This window comes from Anticarsia gemmatalis, chromosome 19, assembly GCF_050436995.1.
Source record: "Anticarsia gemmatalis isolate Benzon Research Colony breed Stoneville strain chromosome 19, ilAntGemm2 primary, whole genome shotgun sequence".
Classification (NCBI taxonomy): Eukaryota; Metazoa; Arthropoda; class Insecta; order Lepidoptera; family Erebidae; genus Anticarsia; species Anticarsia gemmatalis.
The window spans coordinates 8,072,079-8,091,960 of NC_134763.1; the positions used below are offsets into that span (position 1 = coordinate 8,072,079).

A 19,882-nucleotide genomic window follows, 5' to 3' on the forward strand; every position below is an offset into this window, starting at 1 on the left:
AGCCTCTAAACTTTTCGCAGGGACAATCATAGGTGACGATACTTTAGCGCCATCTATATTTTTTTAGAAGTACTAAAGTTTATTTTTGTGACACTCAAAAAATTAACATTTTCCATCATTTAAATTAAAAGTCTTGAAAATTAATAGTAATATTTTTTGAAACAGTGAAATAGTTTCAAAACCTATTTTAGAAAGCCATGACTCTTTCATATATTTTTTGTTAGCGCCACCTAGTGGCGAGTAGCAAACATTCTTTCCGTAGCGCGGCAGATGTCAACAATGATAACGCTTTGCAGCGAGCAGTAGGGTGAATATGTTTTGTGTGTTGGGATTTGAAACTACTTGAGAACGAAAACGGATTTTTAGACTATTTATTTAATTTATAAAATTGGCGTTATGGGTACTGATGTAAGTATCGTGTTTGCGTCGTATTATCAAATGAGTTTTAAATATGCATTTTTGAGTGCTAAGGTTTATTTTTATATATTTTTAGTATTATTTTGTAAAAAATAATCATTACGCATTTATTCCACAACAACAAACAACACCACATGCTTCGTTCTGAAATACTACCTACTTTCGCATCATCACATGTCAATGTTCATACACATTTTCTCATATGACCACCGCTTACGTTTACTACATGCCTCACCTTTTTAAAATACATCACTCATATGATAAAAATTTACAAGGAAGAATATGCTAAGGGTATTGCTTGGCTTTGCAATTTTGAGATTAATTTAAATTCAATGGCACGTGTTATCATAATGATCTACAGAACAGGGGTCACCCTTTTGACGTCAGTAACACTACAGCAGAAGTCAGGGGCTCGAAACTCAAACGAAATAAATATTCATAAGATTAACAAAGATTTTGTAAAGTAATGTTAGTTTAATAAGTAAAATTGTATTTAGACTTTGTACCAAATGGTGTTAGTCTGTACCTATTCGAGAGCAAGGGATGACATACATTTAATATATATATATTTTCAATGGATTACTTAAAACGTTCAACAATCGGAAACCGAATTTCTATTGAGATATTTTCTATCAATATATTACTGGATCCTAGCGTATTAATGCGCAAGAACATTAATTTCATTCATGCAAATTTAAATGTCAAACTTACTACTCGAAATTACCCAGAGTTGCAATACCTATTACAAATTCGTGTTGCAAAACTGTAGTAGTTAATCCATGCAAACCCATTCACATACAATCAAACTTTCTTCAAAGGTAATTTAGAAAAAAAACTAGCTTAAAAAACCCTGTAATTTATTTTCCGTGTTCACAGCATGTATTTGATACATTAACCCTTAAAATTTAAGTTTAGAAAGCTACTAGACAAGAAACCTAGATGTATTCCCCTTAAATCCATGCAAAAACCATCGAAATACATCCAGCGAAATAGCCGCAAAAAGTTAAGAAACACACTGACACATTTTTCAGCTAATTAGTACAAATATTCTTGTTAATTAATAAGCAATATCTGCATAAATAACTCCGCCATTCTTGAACGTTATTTCCTTGGGCTACATACCGCTATAAGGGAGGACCACCCCCGCATTCCAACAAGTTTATTCTGTATTACTTTCTTCTGAAGAATTCAATAAATTATTTTATATTAATATCATAAGGCAAGAGCGCCTTTAACTGTTTCGTTACAGCGCTGTGAGGGGAAACTTTCTGAGCTGTTTTTATAAATTTAATAAATTTAACCCATTAATGTCCCATTGCTGGGCAAGGGTCTCCTCCCGTAATGAGGGAGGGGTTAGGCCTTGAGTCCTGTTTTTATCAATTAAAAAATAAAACATCCTGCTTTCAAGTAATACTGAACTAAGCGGTTCTTAAATGAAATGAGGAGTTTTAGGACTCTATCTATCTATTCAACCCGTTTCTACCCACTGTTGAGTAAAAAGAGTATAGTATTTGAGATTACGGTTACTTATTTGTAGCACGTAATTTTGATCCGGTTACATCGACTCCTTTAAGACCCGTTTAGCAATTAAGCATTATGTGTCCAAACCGATGGCCTAAAAACTTGAATGCTTAACTTTTGAAAATTTCATGAAAGCCATATTTTCCGAGTACTAATTAGCAAGGTACGTATTCTCTCCATTATGTTAATACATTCTTACGCCATAGTTTATGTAGATAAGGCATTAAAAAGTTTAAATATTTAAAACATAATAGACCGGGCCAAAAGAAACATTTACATAAAATATACATGCACCTATCAACACATTGTATCAGCAGCGTATAATCAAATCAAAACACCACCCCGTATTCCACCCTTACAAAAACTAACCCCCCCTAAATATCGCAAGCCGGATATAATTACAACGTCATTAAAATACATGATTAAAAACATGAATCTATTTGTACAGAACAAAATTCGTTCGTGCAAATTATAAATTATTTATTTACCGCTAAACCCCAGTTTTATCATTTTATATAACGCATCACAAACCAATCACGAAATATATTTACGAATAAATTAAATATCCACACTCATTATTTATAAAACCCCCTTTTGAATAGTCACCCTATTACTAGTCATAGACGAAAGTATCTATTATCTATGACATTTTAAAATCAACTCTATGGTTTAAATATAAGGTTTGTTTTCGTACATTTGTGGTCTTGTATTTAAATTGCGCTGGGGTTTTATATAATCCGTCTATGTTATGTACTTTGTGGGTACATATATGTTATATAATTCGTTTTGAATAGTTCGTGTTTTAAATAAGAATGAAATAAATTTACGTTCATGACGGTTTTATTTATCTGTTTGAATCGAAATCATTTATTTTTCAAAGGACTGGTTGTGCACTTAGAATGGAATTTGTGTAAAGAGGCAATACCTACTATTATAACAAAGCGATATACCTATAAGCGATGTCGACACAGTCTAACAACGGCTTACTCAAATATTTGATCCGCATATAAATGTTCTCCACAACAAACGGAATCATGAGAAACATAGAGACGTCTAAGAAACACTATTGCTCCCATCTCTTAGAACCTCTCATCGCAATTACTTGGTTTCTGTATTTAACGATTTCAAACTCTCGGAACTTATACACGTAATATTATAATGAAACGGAGCTTAAACGCGATTGAAAATTAAAGCTTAGGGTGCCGCAACGTCGGGTAAATAAGTAAGGTACCTATCCTAACTTTAAATTTTCAATCGCGTTTAAGAGCTCTTGCATTAGGTATTATATTATGGACTATATAATAATAAGACATATTGATATACCAAAGTATGTGGTCACGGTTTATAAAAACAATGGAACTTTAAGCGTACGCTAACCACAGAGAAGCATTATATTTTTCTTTAACGTTTTAAAACGCGACCTCAGTATGCGGTAAGACCACATACAGACAAGGTTTCGTTAACACAGCCAAGTGCATATAAGTTATACGTGTAATTTAAGAATACAAATATGCTTTCATGCACTAATTTTGGTTAGCCAACCTAATAAACAAATACTCGTCATTAAAAACACGAAAGGTAATTAATAATATAAAAACTACTATGATTATTATTCATCATTTGTCAATTGTCCGTTTGTGATCAATCTTGCTCTTCTTAATCAGTCAATCTATTTATTTTTTTTATATACAGATATACAATTCTAGATTTTGAAAAAGCTATCGCCTCGACTTACCTTATTATCATCTTTATTTTTTCGTTCATTTTACGGTAAACTGTAAGCTTGCTTCAATAAATATTTTGTTCATATATTCCTTACAAATCAACTGGTTTTAAAATCTTTAGTAATTGCTGCACTTAATCAAGAGTTTTAAAACATATTGTTATAAAAATAGTCATATTATAATGTTTTAAACATAACACAGTATTTTTCCCACGGGGCGTATAATATGTTATCATAAATATGTTTTTGCTAATGTTTCATGTTATTTGTTGTTATAAAACTTGTACAGTTTATCATATCTATTTGAAAATAAATATGTTTTGATATTTCAAAAAGTTGTGTTTATTTATACTGTCATTACCCGTTAGTAAACCTTTTAAATAAAAATATTTAGTTTTACATTTTATTCAAATGTCAAACATTATTTTATTTGACATAATTTTAGTTTATTCTAAAAGAAATGTTTTGACATAAACTTGTACTACTTTTCTATAAATAAAAAATATTGTTAATACGGTTACTAGTTCTTATACAACCTATAAACCAATATTTTCCTAAATAAGTAGGCTTCTTTTAATGAAGAACTTAGATAAAACTTTTTTTTGAGCGAGATTTTAGCTCCGCAATTATGTTTATGTTTACAATTCCTATGTCACGATGCCGATCAGAAAATAAAAAATAGGCTTTGAATATGATGTAAAAGGCTTATGGTTTAAATACATCCAACATTAATTTGACCTCTATCTAATAACTATCGAAAACCGGCGAGATTGAGAATAGTATTATTAGCTCTCGAAATTTGAGACTATTAAAATCAATATCAAATCAAGTACTTACACTTATAACTGTCAAAATGCAGTACCTAGGTGAATTTACCGCTTGCGAATTTACAGTTCGCAAGGTAGCGCCAATGAGAAGAACTGGCCAGAATTTATTGACTACTCTTTTTAATCGGCGAAAGAAGTCAGTTTTCATGAAATTTGGACATTCGTCTCTCAGAATTTTGGCTAAAATATCATCTTATAGCTCATAAAAAGTATATTTTACCATCATAATAACTAAGCCGTTTTCGTACTTACATACACCATACATCAAGGAGTCCCGACAACTTTATAATCCACCCCATTTAACACAAGCCCCATAATAAAGCACCCAGCACGGCCAGAGCGCGCCATTTTTCTCTACAGAACCCTACATATATTAATAATATATCGCACTGTAAGAAATCGCAAACGCGAGGGTGGGCCGGCTAAATGCTCCTCGATCCCTACGGGGACGACCGAAAAAATAAAACCAAACATTCATACGAATAAATACCCTATGTCTATGACATAAAGTTCATATTAACTCGAGACAAGAACAGTACTTAATCACCTCTCTCCCTGCATAATATGTATGTAGAATGGTCGCGCGCACTTAGGCCTTTTTTTCGCAAAAAACTGACGCCTCGCGAATACAAGATGGCGGCCATCCGTATTTTGTTTTCGTAATTACATGCTCTTCACAGTTTAAATGGGTTTGTACCGAGTGAAATCATCCGGAATTAGGATTTAATTGTTTTTGGTTTGGACGAGATTGCGAGGGGAATGGCAAAAAGTGAATTAACGAAATAAAAACAGGAATGCTGATGTGATGTGTATTTTGTTACAAGAGAAGACCTTAAAACTAGTAGAAAACAAACTAAACATAACAATGACCATACGTCCACGCTGGAGGATACATTGAAAAACTTAAACATAAAGCACTTATATACTAACAATAACAAAATGACAATGTTTATTCTTGTTACAATTCAAAACTTAAATCTAACACAACTTATTGTTAGCAATTTTCTAACCGTGGGGCAGTAAAATTTTCTTTACCTCATTCAACCTTATCCTAACTAGATAATGATACTTATTCTAAGTTAAGAAACAATTTCAGTTTCTCGGTATTGACATTAAGTGCATTAGACATTAACATAGGAATTATGACGATGAAGACAATACAATACATAATAGTACATAATTATATATACGTTTTAGATTAAAATTGGGGATTGATCCCGGGTTGGGATTGGAGGTCTTAGATGTTACAATAATGTGCTACGCTTTGCTTAAGAAAGCATATCGCGTAACTAAACCCTCCGAGAGAGGGAAAAAAATCATTAAAAAAGAAAGATATCGCCCGTAATGAGTATTTTAAACACAATTCAATACATAATTCATTGATCCAATGTTACAATTTCGCTACAAAAATTTCCTACGATTATATACCAACTTAATAAAGAGGTTACATATCACTAAACAGTGTGATTTGATAGCCAGAGAGAGAGAGAGACATTTTGAATTTGAAACTGATTTGAAATGAGAACAAATTAAAACTATTAAGACAGCTGATTAAAAAAGCAAGCGTTCCACAAACGAAAGAACATCTGTCGGTAAAAAAATAGAATCGATATTGTGGACATTGGTTGTAAATATTGAGTTAGTATCGATTTTTTGGTGCTTGAAATCAATATCGGTAATCGATGTGTGTTTTTCGGCAGCTGCTTTGTAATTGACCACGGACATATGAGATTTTGGGCATGTTTCAAAGGTACTTTTTATTTTGTTTCTGATTTTTGACTCTGTAAATACATTTAAAATGAAATGGAATTCTGTTTGCATATGAAATGGTGCTAGTTTTTCTAATTGCTGCTCTAAATATTGCAATTATCGGATAAGTAGATGTTGGTAATTTTAAAACTGTACGAAATTAGTTTTTTTCTGTTTGGATAGTATTTAAGTTTTGTATGTTCATCGATTTATTTGTAGCAGATATTAAGTAATTGAATTGAAATTTAAGTCTAATATCACAATTTCTGCTTGAAATAATGAGCATGGGGTCAAAAAAAACGGTCAAAAACGTCAACCCCTTACTGTACCTTAAACTTTTGAGTAAAACTTTTATTTTAAATTAATGTATTGTTGTTTTTTCTCTGACAAAACTTTAATGATAAGGGTCAGTGTTACTTCAACTTAGATTGAATAGAATACGAAATCAGTTCGGAAATGTATCACTTGTCACTTGTGTTTTCGGACAAATTAAAAAGTTAGACAGAAAAAAAAGAGTAAATGTATTTTTTTATAAAAGTTTGGTAGAGATTTGAAAGTGTATTTGCAATTTTAGGGTAATTTTTTGAGATTTTTAGATACATGACAGGTACAGGTGATTTATTTTGAATGTTAGATTGTTTAGACGGTATTTAATAGGTATTTTTGCAAACTAAATTATTGTGTTGATGAACAATGATGAGAATATTTTTTGCAAGATTTGATTACTTTTAAGGTTTAAATTTTAGAAAAACTGTCGATGCAAATAAAGAATTTTATGGAGCTATAACGAAATCTGTTTAAGAATTATTTTTTCGGTTGAACTATTACGAAATCTGTTTCTTAAGAATAATTTTTCGGTTTGAATAAATAAAATGAATTCATGTGTGTGAAATAAAGAGTTACTGATCACTTGTTATTGTCATTTTTATTAATACCTGATGATACGATTTTGTGAGAAAAAGTTAGTAATGTCAAATAAATGACAATATTTTTTGTTATTTGATTGTAAGAGTGTAGTTTTAGTGTGATTTGAAATAAAGATTTGTATGCACCTTAAAAAATATTTGGAATTAATATGAATTTGGTTGACTTTGATTTAGAATATTTTAAAGCAGCTTGAGATATTTTTTAGGCATTTGGAGTTCACGTTTTGAATCTAGCTCTTGGTAAATATATTATTTGAGTGTAGTTTCAAAGTTTTACTGAATTGTAATTTTACCACGGTTTTTCTATTTATTTCAGAAGTTTACGAAAGACCACGTTAGGCGCAGTGGTGAATATGATCACTTCTTCATACCCGACACTACACCGCGTACCGTGGGTTCGATTCTCGACCAGGATAAATGATTTTGTTGAACGAGAGATTTGAGTGATGGTTTCTACGTTAGGCGCAGTGGTGGATATGGTCACACCTATTCCATACCCGCCACTGAGTACCGTGGGTTTGAATCTTGACCAGGATATAATGTTTGTGTTTAACGAGAAATCGTTTTGAGTGAAATTCCACGTTAGGCGCAGTGGTGATTGCGGTCACCTCTCCACAACCGACACTACGTTACGTACCGTGGGTTCAATTCTAGGCCAGGTATTATTTTATGTTGTACGAGTATTTGTTTTGAGTTCGAATGTAAATTTAATTATGTATTTAGAATTACTAGGCTGGTTATCATAATACAAGCTCTGTTTAGTTTAAATGCAAGTGCCGTGTGAGAATTTACTATATTTATTTGGTTATTCTATGATCTTAATTTTTAATGTAAGTAGTTCATTTTTATGATTACGTGTTTAAAGGAATTTGGTATTGAAACAAAATTACTTCAGACTTAAATAAATGACAGATAATATGTTTCGGTCTATCTAATAGAGTGTCTGCGAACATTAACGATTTTGTTGACAAATTAAATTTTTAGTATTGGACGGATTTTTGTAACTTTTTACGCTAATTTACCGGCGACAGTTATTTATATGATTTGAATAAAATCTGAACTATTACAATTAGAAACTATTCACAATTTTCCAACTATGTCAAACATGTTCCGGCCTAAAGTAGTTACAACAAAACCCGTAACAACATTTTAATTTAATAAAAACTATTTACCAAACAGCCATTCATTCAATCAACGTAACACGGCACCAATCGATTCACTCGAATACCGATTGCAATCGATACGAATATCGAGTATCGATAAAAGAATTTCGGCTGCGAAGTGTCGGCTGTCCGATCGTGAGTAAATATTGGTTCGTTTTTTTCTTTTTAACCGAACGGCGTCCGTGGCCGAGTTAGAGGTTATTGTTCCATTTTTGAAATTCGCGCCAAATTTTCGGTTTTGTTTTTGACGTGTAATGGCGACTCGTTGAAACTGTTTTCGTTCGGAGACGCGTCGGTTTGTTCTGAAACAAAGATGGTTGATCAGTCGTGGCATGGTGTGTCAATCACTCTGAATTATACGAAGAGGAGTTTTAGTTATGGAGAGCTTTTAGCTAAAATTTAAAACTGACATAGTAGCTTTTTGATAGTTTATTGACAGGTATACTCTCCACTAATAAATTAACTAATTCACTCCTAAAACACTAGATTCTGCGGAACTTTTTGAGTCTTAACCGAAGATTCGAACCTGGTTAAGCGCAATTGCTACCGCTAGCCCAGACGAAACAAGTAAAAATACAAAGACAATAGATTGAAAATACACTCTTTGTCTACCAAAGTTAATAGCTTTACAGACAAACAAATACAGGAAGGACAACAGCCGGGATCTGAACTAATAAATAAATTAAATCGACGCAGTCACGAGGCGGGCGTAAGTTTAAAAAAAACTTTAAAAAATTCCCCGTCAATGGCTTGAGTACACAACAACAATTGTCGGAGGCCAATTGTTGTCATTTTGCGTAGAATGAAACGCGTTGGCCGTATGGCGTGCGTCTGTGCCTTAAAAATAAATAAACAAATAGGTTTTTTTACTTGTGGTATGTGCATCTCGTGGTCTGGCTCGGCTCTCCTCCAAGTAGATACTTTTTGCTTAATTTGAAGTTAGCGAATTTTAACGCGACATTACTGTAGGTTTATTTTGTAGGCTGCTTCGATTTTATATTAGTTTTTGAATTTGATTGTGTAAAATTTTGCACTGTTTTAGAATTTACACTGTGCCACAGGGTGGCATTTTGAATTTTGAATTTGAGCGTTAAGACGATACACTGTTACATTTTGCTAAATGAGTTTATCGATCGGTGGCCAAACTTAAACTGAATTCGGACTCTCCTGGCTCTTATAAGTCATTCTATATCCCCGCCTTAATTCACGTATTCAATGTACCTGGCCGCAAACATACCGCAACATTAAAAAAAGAATGTCTACATCTTAAAGCAGTTAAAATAAAGAACGAAATCCCTTGCGCATATCAAAAAAAGAACGAGTTAAAATTTGGAACAGGCCTGCGAACGTATTTATGTAGTGGGAATAAAAAGAAACAGGTTTTTTGCAGAAATCCCTGCACGCTATGTATTTGAAGTAAATGGGTGTTGCAGCGTACTTGCTGCAAACGCGAGCTCGAAGCAAAGGGTGCGACCCTTTTGTCTGTGTACTTGGGTATGTATAAAATCTTTGTAAGGCCCCCGATTGTTGTGTGCCCAGTTTAACGGGTGGCAAATTTGATTAGCTAGATTAGTTTCTGCGGCCTTTGTTGTGTCTGTCTTGGGATTTGAGTGTATGATGTAGTTTGATTTTGTGTGCCTTTGTTCATGGAGACAATGAACTTAATTAGGACTCCAGGGGTTTTTGTTCATAACCTATTGTGTGGAGTTCTCAAAGGTAAGAAAATAAAATACGTATGCACTTTTTAATTTTACATTTTTGTTGAATTATTTTTCTATAACGCTTCCTCCAACGACAACACAAATAGACTGTAAAGTTTTTTAAAGTCCCTGATCAAAATCAGCTCATCAAAATATCCACCAACAAAAATGGATCCTTTAGATAGAAAACCTTTTTTCCCAAGACCACCTAAACTTTCGTAGAAGAGGGCTATTTTCCAGAATTTTCTTTTATTAATTAACGGCTAGGTATCATTATGTAACTTTTTACATCTTCATTTCAAATTTAAGGCACGTTTTCCTCCGTCATAATGACCCTAGTCCACCTGCATATATGTAGATATATTAACAAAAACGCCGCGCACTCACTAAGTAATCTAAATGCAAATCGTATACGTTTGTATTACCGACAAATATTCAACGTCATTGATTGTAAGTATGCCTTCTGAATGTTTCTGAAATTCGGTTGTGGATTGTGGAAAATACTTACCATGATATTGTTAAAAGATTCGAATGTTTATCTATCACGCAAAACCTATTGAAGGGATTTTGATGAAATCAACACGAAGAAAGTTTGGTATCGTTCAAACTTTCTTCGATAATCGATGTCGATAGTAGTTTATTTAACAGTAAAATAAGAATAATAAATTGTCGAAAAATCGTATTACTAAAATATAATAATCCGTCACAGTACCAACGCTAGAATAGTTAAGAGATCTACCTATCTTCATAGGAAACATCTTATTCTCACCAACTCTCCTCATTTTAACTATAACGAAATCTTGCAGACTTTTCTACTATTTCTATAGGATTTTATTTTGATTTAATTACAAAAATTAAGTCTCATTTTCACGAGACTTATGGGTAGGTAATTGTTTCATTATTAGATTATGGCGCTAAGGAGTATTAGGAATATCATCTCGTCATTACTTCATTCAAATTAATCTTCTACTTTAGTCGAATTTTTATGTTACTGGTAGTTAAAGTTTTGCCATGGAAACTAAAAAAACAAGTTTAAATTTCAATCCTTTGTCAAAAAAACCGTTGTAACATTGTATTTTATTCGAGCCTTGCACAAAAAAGCTCAAACATGATTTGTACCTTTATATACAGTACCTATTATATCAATACCGGGCTCACAATTGCCAATTCAAACTCACCCCATTCTAATTCGCTCATTTCGACCGAGCTCCGTGCAAAACGCAGCTAATGCAATCATGCAAAAACCGGCTCCCGAAAACGGATAAAATCATTTTATCAAACCACGAATCAAACCTGTTCTAAAACGGGGTGTCTGCAGCGCACAGGTACACGGAATGCAAACTCCGTGCTGCAGAACACCAAAACTGGTTTCCGAACGCGTTTTCAACTTTTGTGCTCAAGAATGAAAGGGGTAGCGAACAATCATTCGCACAAATAAATACAGCAGCTGCAGGTTGCAAAAACTCGTACCAACAACGGCTCTGTCCCACGTTTCTATACACTTTAATAAATCCATTGATGTCATTAAAAAAGATATCCAAATGAATCGCGTCACAAAAGTTAGCGACGTCCTGACTGTTGCCACTGTCCAGTGTTGGAAGTGTTGGCACCGTTACACCGTTTATGAATAACAAGAAATGAATTAAATTATTACCTCCGTTCAACGTTCCATTTGTAAATTAAATTTTAAAACAGAACGCTTTTTGTACAAAGGCGGAAAAGTCATATTTCTTTTTGTAAAACTAACGCCGAATGCCAAGAAAAGGAACGTGTTGTGCACACGAAAGCGAATTAAAAAAACTGGCAGACATTATTAAAAAGCGTAATATTCACATTTTCCTACTAAGATAACGCTCCGCCGAGCGAAATATGAAAGGAGTTATCAAAACAATCTCGCGCGCACTAAATCATTGTATATAAGGGGAAGAGGAGTCCTATTTACTCGGAAACGGACAAAATAAATGTTTTTATTACATAATGCGAATTTTCTCAAAGTCTCATTCTGAAGTTGGTGGAAGGGAAATTCGTCCTTAAACGTTAAAACATACAGTGAAGTTTCTAATGTAGGTTTTTTTTAGGTTGCGGGTTAATTATAAAGGGACCTTTGTGTGGTTGGAATAAGGCTTATATTGGTTTGTGCATTGTGGGGGCAGATGGCGGGCATTGTATATAAAAAGGTATGGTGCACAATTTTAAGCAGAGGGATTTGGTGGCGCCCGACAGCGGCAGTGGCTTTCGTCGTTTGCGTACCTCTGCATACCTACCTACTGGTGAAACTACGCTGTAGGTATAACGTCATTTCGCTGGCTGGCTGGAAAAAGGGCTTAGCTAGGAAACTGATCATCTAGGAGCGTGGGTAGCTACAGACGGATCGATATGAGACTAGTAGAATACAATGCATGAAATTTTACCTCTTTTTTTCTCCCGCAAATGCTAAATAGCTCTTTTGTTTAGTCTCATTTCAAGTGATAGTTATAAAATAGCTATCTTGTCGATAGATAAATAGCGGCAAACGTATGAAACGATATATCTCAAAAGGTTTATTCAGCTAACGGTAACATAACTGTGGGTTTGGAAGGCGATCTTAATAATAATTGAATAATAAATCTTGCAATACAAAACCGCTAATCGGTTCTCATACGATTGTTCTTATATGAAAATAAGGTTCCGATACCTTATATGTTGCTAAAACATTCGAGATATCGGGACCATGCTCCAATAACTTGAACGAAGTCAATTTAATATCATGTGTACAAATCAATAAAATTAGATAAAGTTTAATATATTTTATGTTTCTACGTAAAAAATATATAGCCGCAGTGTATTCAAGAAAGTAATCTAAAAAGTACGTTTCCGTTTGTTTCATTTTCTTTTTCGCTATGAACATTTTAATAAACATTTTCAAAGTATATTTATCTTTAGCGTTTCATAAGCTTAGGTACTGCTAGGATATTTTGAAACACTGAGATGTTTTTAAAACGGCTTGTTTACTTAGCGGAGATAGGAAAAAATGCTAGTATATTCTTCTTATAATTTAAAACATTTTAGTATAGTAGATATAAAAGGTTGACTGAAAGGTTTCTGAGTATATTTAGCGGTAGTTTATCTATTCAATAGGGTTTTTTTTATATGAGTTTTAACGCTATTGAATAGATAAACTACCGCTAATAAATGTACTTCAGAAACCGGGGGTTAGAGAACGCTCAGCCCACCTTGTGCACTGAGAGTTAAATAAATAGTTTAAAAAAATGAAAATATAAATATTATATAAATATTATATAAATATTTATTTAAGTAAGTACAAAATAGCTTAAGATACAAACAATGAGATTAGGACATTATAATGATAATAAATTGTATATTTGTTTATAAAACAGCGGATACCGTGGTCCCCACACTGGGCATGCTTGTATCTTAATCTAATCCTAATTTACCTACACATATACATCACGCAATGTCCCTATGGGGATAGGCAGAGAGTAAAGAGAATCCATCATTTATCTCTAATATAATTAACAAGTACATTTTAAGGGAATTACATTTATCTAAGTTCCAAGGTATAATTAAATGTTGAGTTGCCTATTTGTTTTTGTTATAATTTAGCATTATTCGAAAGGTTGAGTATGAAGGGCAATCTAGCAAACAAGCTCGAAGACATTATTCTTTATATGATAAATTATCTATAACAAAGTATAATAAATGATATTGTTGGTATTGTACAATAGGGCAGAAGCTGCCGCGTCCTGCCAAATAAAATGATGTAATTGAAAAATATTATTTTTTTTTCCTCAGTAATCGAACCTGAGGTAGTGTAGCAGTAGGTTTTATTATTTACACTTAAATCACTCTACTTTATCAAATTTCATCAATCGCAATTGACAATTGAATCGTATTATCAATCGCGATTGTCGGTTCTAACCCCGATAGACAGTGAAAGTCATGTGGTTATCAATAAATAGCCTTACATTCCGTACATATTGTATTAACAACTATTTGATTAGAATAACACATTAGCGGTTCATAGTAACTAATTAATGTTATTGAGCTTTCATTGAATTACGTGATTAGGTTTGTTGGTTAGTGTGGGTTCGATTTCTAGTTAGTGTTCACTGTTTGTATGATCTGAATGCAGAGTTTATATAGGAGTGATTTCAGAAGGTTCTGCGTTTGATACTCGGGTTGGGTTGGATGTTGTTAAATGCACTAGGACTTAGCATAATAATATGCAAATCCGTTTTTTAAAAAAGATCTTCCTTTTTAATAATTGCTGTTGCAATTGAAGATCTAATAAAACAGGTAATGCCCCGCCCTTGATTAACCTAAAAATATCTAATTACAAAATATTTTGTAAAATTCCCTGTAAATAAATACTCGCTCGATTCCACATTAAATCAAAAACAAATCGCTCCTCCGTACACCGAATTCAAAAAATAAATATAAACAAAAAGTATTCGTCCCTTGAAACCAGCTTAATACGAGCGCGTTATAAGCCCCATATCATAGATATGGAAGCATAAACAAAAACAAAGCACTCTAACCTCAAAACATAATTCTTGCTCATAAGCCCTCAGAAACAAAAAATGTACGCAGAGACCGCTCCAATTATAAAAGGCAGTCGCCCCGAAAACCCTCGGCTTAAAAAAAATAATAAAAAAAGTTATTTAAATAAAACCCGGCGCCCACGCTCTGTGTCGCATAAATTGCCTTCATTAATTTCCGGACCCTGCAAAATATTGTCTTGAAAGGATAATCAAATACAAAAACGTGGAAATGGCGGTGCGTCATTTCCATAACATTTCCCTGGCCTTCCCCCCGCGCGCGCGCTCCCCTCTCGCCCGTTTTTCGTCCCCTTTTCCGGTCCCTCCATCCCCTTTATGAGTCGTCCAATTACGACCCAACGGTGGAGCTTAAGGCTCGCATTAGAGAGAACGGTAATGGACGCAATTAGATGTATATAGTATGCGACGCGGTTTTATGTGCCCACCTATTGTTTGAAAAAGTTTGCTTCCTTTTTTATAATCACGGGGCTCAAAGAAAATAATTGCTTGAAGAGGCTAATTAGGAGAGTTTGTTGGCATTGGTTTGCTAACAGTTATAGGTATGTACTAATTGTCTATAACGTTTTCTTAATAATAGAGTAAAGAGTATGTAGGTTGAGGGTAAATCCCAATCCTCCTAATATCAAGTAATTATATAGTAGGCTCTACGTAACGAATGTCATTAGAAACCAATCTGTATAATTATAGCGTCATCAGACCGTGATGTAGCCTAATAAGCCGTGATGCTATCCGGCAACTGTTGACTGCATTTATGTTGAAAATTTAAAAACGGAAATTCTTTACCGTCTTTAATACTTATTTTCCCTCTATAGTCATTTCCAATGTTGTCTATCGTATATTCCTTCAATGACAATTTAACACCCGTTAAATAATATGCTATTTTTATCACAAATGCCATAAAATAATAGAATACATTATGTCTTCGAAAATGCCTTGTGTTTCTCTGGTCAGGCTCTGGTCGAGTTTTCTTTTAAACCAGGGCCGGATGCCAGAAAGGCAAATGATAAAATTCTCTAAGTCAGAATTATAATCGAGAGTACATCCTAAAACATTTCACAAACGAAACAGAAAATGGAATCGAGAAACACCCGAAAAGACATCCAAAAAATTTAATCAAATTAAACGCGAAATGGAAATCTCATCTTCAAACAGATAGTATGTACAAACAGACTGTGAATTTGTTTCGTAAGCGCCTAAACAAACAAAATCGTTTATTGGCCGTATGTTTGTCCCCCCACTTAATTAATTTTCTCATTTCCTATTAGCCAGGAGGCAAAGGACCTTGTGTACCGGCTTGTTTGGTTTTTGGGAACGGGTTATGTAAATGAAGGGAACCGTGTAAGGCTTTACTAAACATTTGAGAGGTGTGGTCGACATTTTATTGGGACTGCCCATGGTTTTTTTCGTTGTCATGCTTTTGATGGTACACGTAGCGCGAAGCCGGATTTGTGAGATAATTAGTTGGCGGATCAATTGAACCAACCAAATTTAACAAAGAAAAAAAATTACACTCTACCAAAAGAGAAATCAAAACTTTATCGAGCGGAAGACGGAATTGTGTGAAAAAGTAGTTTAAAAATATCATGTAATTCTCATCCCGCAGCTTAAAACTATATACCTAAGCGTAGTTTTGCAAATGCTGTGGTTTTTGCCTGTTTCTCAAATTGTAAAAATAAATGCAAGGACTTTTTTTTCCACACAAAATTAAAGCAAAAAACACAAGCTTTTCCTGGTTTTTGTAATATAAAATCTGTAGCTAGTTGACTATTTCAAAATAGATAATATTTTACTTACCTACTATAAACTATATTCATACAACATCATTCCATAGACGCTTCTAGAAAAACAGCGCTCACATGCTCATAATTTCATCCGCACTTCGGCTAAGTTCGTGTGTGTTCGTGTCATCATCGGCGTAGCTCGGCGGACAAAGCACGCGGAACAATGATTGTCCTCGTGAAAAATTAATTCTATCATATTGTGCAGCCAGACTTTTAGGACTGGTCTACCACATATTTCTATTAGGCGAGCCTACAAAGGGGGCCGTACAGAGTGGGGGTGCACACACATGTACACTCGCTTAATGCGGTGTTATTTAGTTTTAAATGGTAGGCTTTTGGCTTAAAAGTATGGGTTTGGAAAATTGTGTGATTATGTCGTTTATGCTCTAAGAATCGAATGGGTTACATTCAATTTAATACTATGCGTAAATCAATGAACAAAAAATCTGTCCACGATGTATCATTTTGGAATGGATTATTGCTTTGTTATCGTTAAAAGACTTACCAGAAAATTCTATGGCAAAATATGTTTATACGATAACATATTCTGGCTCACTAAACTAGTGTATTTTTATCTAAACCCTCATCAAAGTTGAGTAATACTACATTAGTAGAAAAACTGTTTTGACCGGCGCTAAATACCTGTAAGTACTTCATACCAATTACGTTTCCACACAAAGAAACTATCAAGTATAAATACCTACTGCTAGGAAGTAGAAACAGTCGATATTCCTCGTGTCGTATGTCCAATCTCCATTTCAATTAACTAGCCAATAAAGAACGCTAATCAATTGGATGTCTCACTCATACATACATAAATACTTGTAGAGCCATACAATTATGGTAAAGTTTAATGTTATCATTGCAACTAGAGTTATGGTTTAATGGAAAAAAATCTGTATGATTAATATTATTATATACTTACTTAATATCACTTTCTGTTTTTTACGAAAGTTATAGGCTGAGATGTATGAAATACATCCACGTTTTGCCTTTAAATATCTCAGTCTCATGTAATAGGGGTAAAGCCTTTTGCTATATACAAAGCAAGTTACCAAACTTCGATTGAGAACAATCACCCAAAGGTGTAACCATAAACATATGAAATACGCCCACGTTTTTCTAATAATGTTAGTCCCATACAACACGGGTCGAGCCTATTACCAAACACACGTTACCACTCCCCGAGCTTCCATTGAGAAAAATCTAATACAAATTAGAAATGATCAATAACTTTGCAAATCCGGAACTTCGTTGTCAGCAGTCGTACACACTTTGAATCCACCCCCATTTAGTTTAGAAAATATAAATATAAAAAAGCTGGTATTCCTCAAACAGTAATCAAAGATCTACCTATAAAAGCTTCACTACTTACAGTCTTACACACAGACAGACAGACAAAACACGCTCTAGACCATCGTTAGAAAATCTATAATAGAAATGTAAAACAAATTAACTATAGCCTAAACGTTATCATAAATGTCAAAACTGTAACATTTAATAGCTGTATGTAATCAAAGGTTAATAGCCGATATATGAGAGTTTGATACCCAATACATCGGAGAAAATTCTCGGAAACGGTTCGTAATATGACACAGTAAATTACCAGTCAAATCACTTTGATATTGTGAAGGTTATTACTTAGTGAAAATGATAGAGCTTTTCTAAAGAAATAAATAATATTGATGCTAGAAATAAAAGCGTTCTTTATATTTAAAAAATCCGAATGATGTTTAGCGCTAAAATGGAGAGTATCTTGACCAATTCTGCTAATTATTTTTGCCGTCTTTTTAAGACGAGGAGAAGGTTCGGAGTTAAAAAACAATAATTGTGATGATAATACTTTAAAGAAATTATTGATCAACTAGTTTCAAATCAATCTCGCCTATAAGTGTAGGCAGAAACTCGAACGCTCCTTTGTATAAATATTAGAGTACTTCCATTGATATGATAATTTCAATTCTAACAGAAAGACGTAAAATATATAAATAATAATAATATTATAAAACATATCGGAAGTTTCTAAGTAGTTACTACTGATTATGATAGCTAGTTGTACCGTAACTTCAAAATAGCAGCCCGCATGCTCTGCCAAACTAAAGGTCTCTAAACACAGTGATACTAATTAGAATAAATCCTCAGAAAAAACTAATATAATTAAAAGCAAAGAGGTCCACACACTCGTTAGGCTAATGTAAGTGTCACGAATATTAGAACAAAGAACTAGAATTAACTTAGAATATTTTTACCAGTTCCATTACACTGTAATGACCAGGTAATAGTTGAAAGTATGCTCTAAGTAAGGCAAAATGTGTACTTTTGTATATAAAATTGAGAATATTAACCTGCGCAAAAGATACAGGAATCTGAAGTGAAAAGTTCTTAATATATCTAATCAAAAATATACTTAAAACATTGCAAAGGACTAGGTACATATTATTCTAAAAAGATTTTTTATGTAAAAAACCGCCTTTAAAAATCGTCCTAAAAAATAAAAGAAAAGAAATGTTTGAACTTTACGAAGTCGGTGTCTTTTCTCTCCTTAATTAGTCCTATTTGATATCTTCTACTTTAACCAATCAAAACAGTATAATCATGCATTGGTGCCACATGACTGTCATAGACAGCTAACTCTACATCCCACAAAACTCTTATATTAAATTTATAACCGTAATTTCAAACTTGCATGTTTATTCTCCCTTTAGACACTTGAGAGCGAATCTTTTATCGATCGAACTTACTACCCTCTTCACACCCCTAACATTAGCATACTATTATTTCCACAGCTATATACTTGATATTAAACAAAGAGCATTATACCTACCCTATATTTCCATCCCTTACATTGACCTACCCGCGATTAGAGTACGCACTTTTACAGCAATTTGTCACAAAAAGTTGGCCGCTGTACCCCGGCCGGGGCTGCGTCATTTATTATCCGACCCTTTCACCCCCCTTATACCCCCTTTTCACCCCTTAAGGGCCAGTAATTTTCCCTACAAAGCCTTCGCGGGAATGCGTAATGAGTAACGACGTGGTGTAAATCGCTGGGATTTACCCATCTCTGTTTACTTGAATTTTATATGTATGTATTGGGTTATTCTGAATTAGGCGCAAAGGGAATAAGTAATATAGTATATTATGTATTAAAGCGTCCGGTACAGGGCTTTTAAATAGATCTGTCACATAGTAACTATTAGGTAGAGAAGAATAAATAGCCTATTTGATCTTCAAATGAGCTTTTTATATGAGACCAAAACCCTATACAAAAATATGAATTGAACAACAAAGACACAGGAGATTTCTGAATATTTTCGTCTACGGGTATACCTAACTATTTGTTCTTTCTATGAAAATCTTAATATATAGCTTATATACATAACAACCAAGTACCTACCATCATCATATGGTAACTTAACGATCATAAAAACAAACAGACCCTCTCAACAGCCCTACTTAAACCCATTACGTAAGCAATACAGGCCATAACTCGACAAAATAGCTCTATATGACCAT

The 19,882-nt window shown here is 33.6% G+C and overlaps 1 long non-coding RNA gene across 1 annotated transcript; it reads right to left on the reverse strand.

The window, feature by feature from the left end:
* Nucleotides 1-5,283: 5,283 nt before the first annotated feature.
* On the reverse strand, nt 5,284-9,605 carry LOC142981162 (uncharacterized). Its single transcript, XR_012959922.1, has 2 exons — nt 9,197-9,605; nt 5,284-8,628 (listed from the first exon to the last, which is right to left on the reverse strand). It is a non-coding gene; the product is annotated as an uncharacterized LOC142981162 (long non-coding RNA).
* Between the last annotated feature and the right edge of the window lie 10,277 nt (nt 9,606-19,882).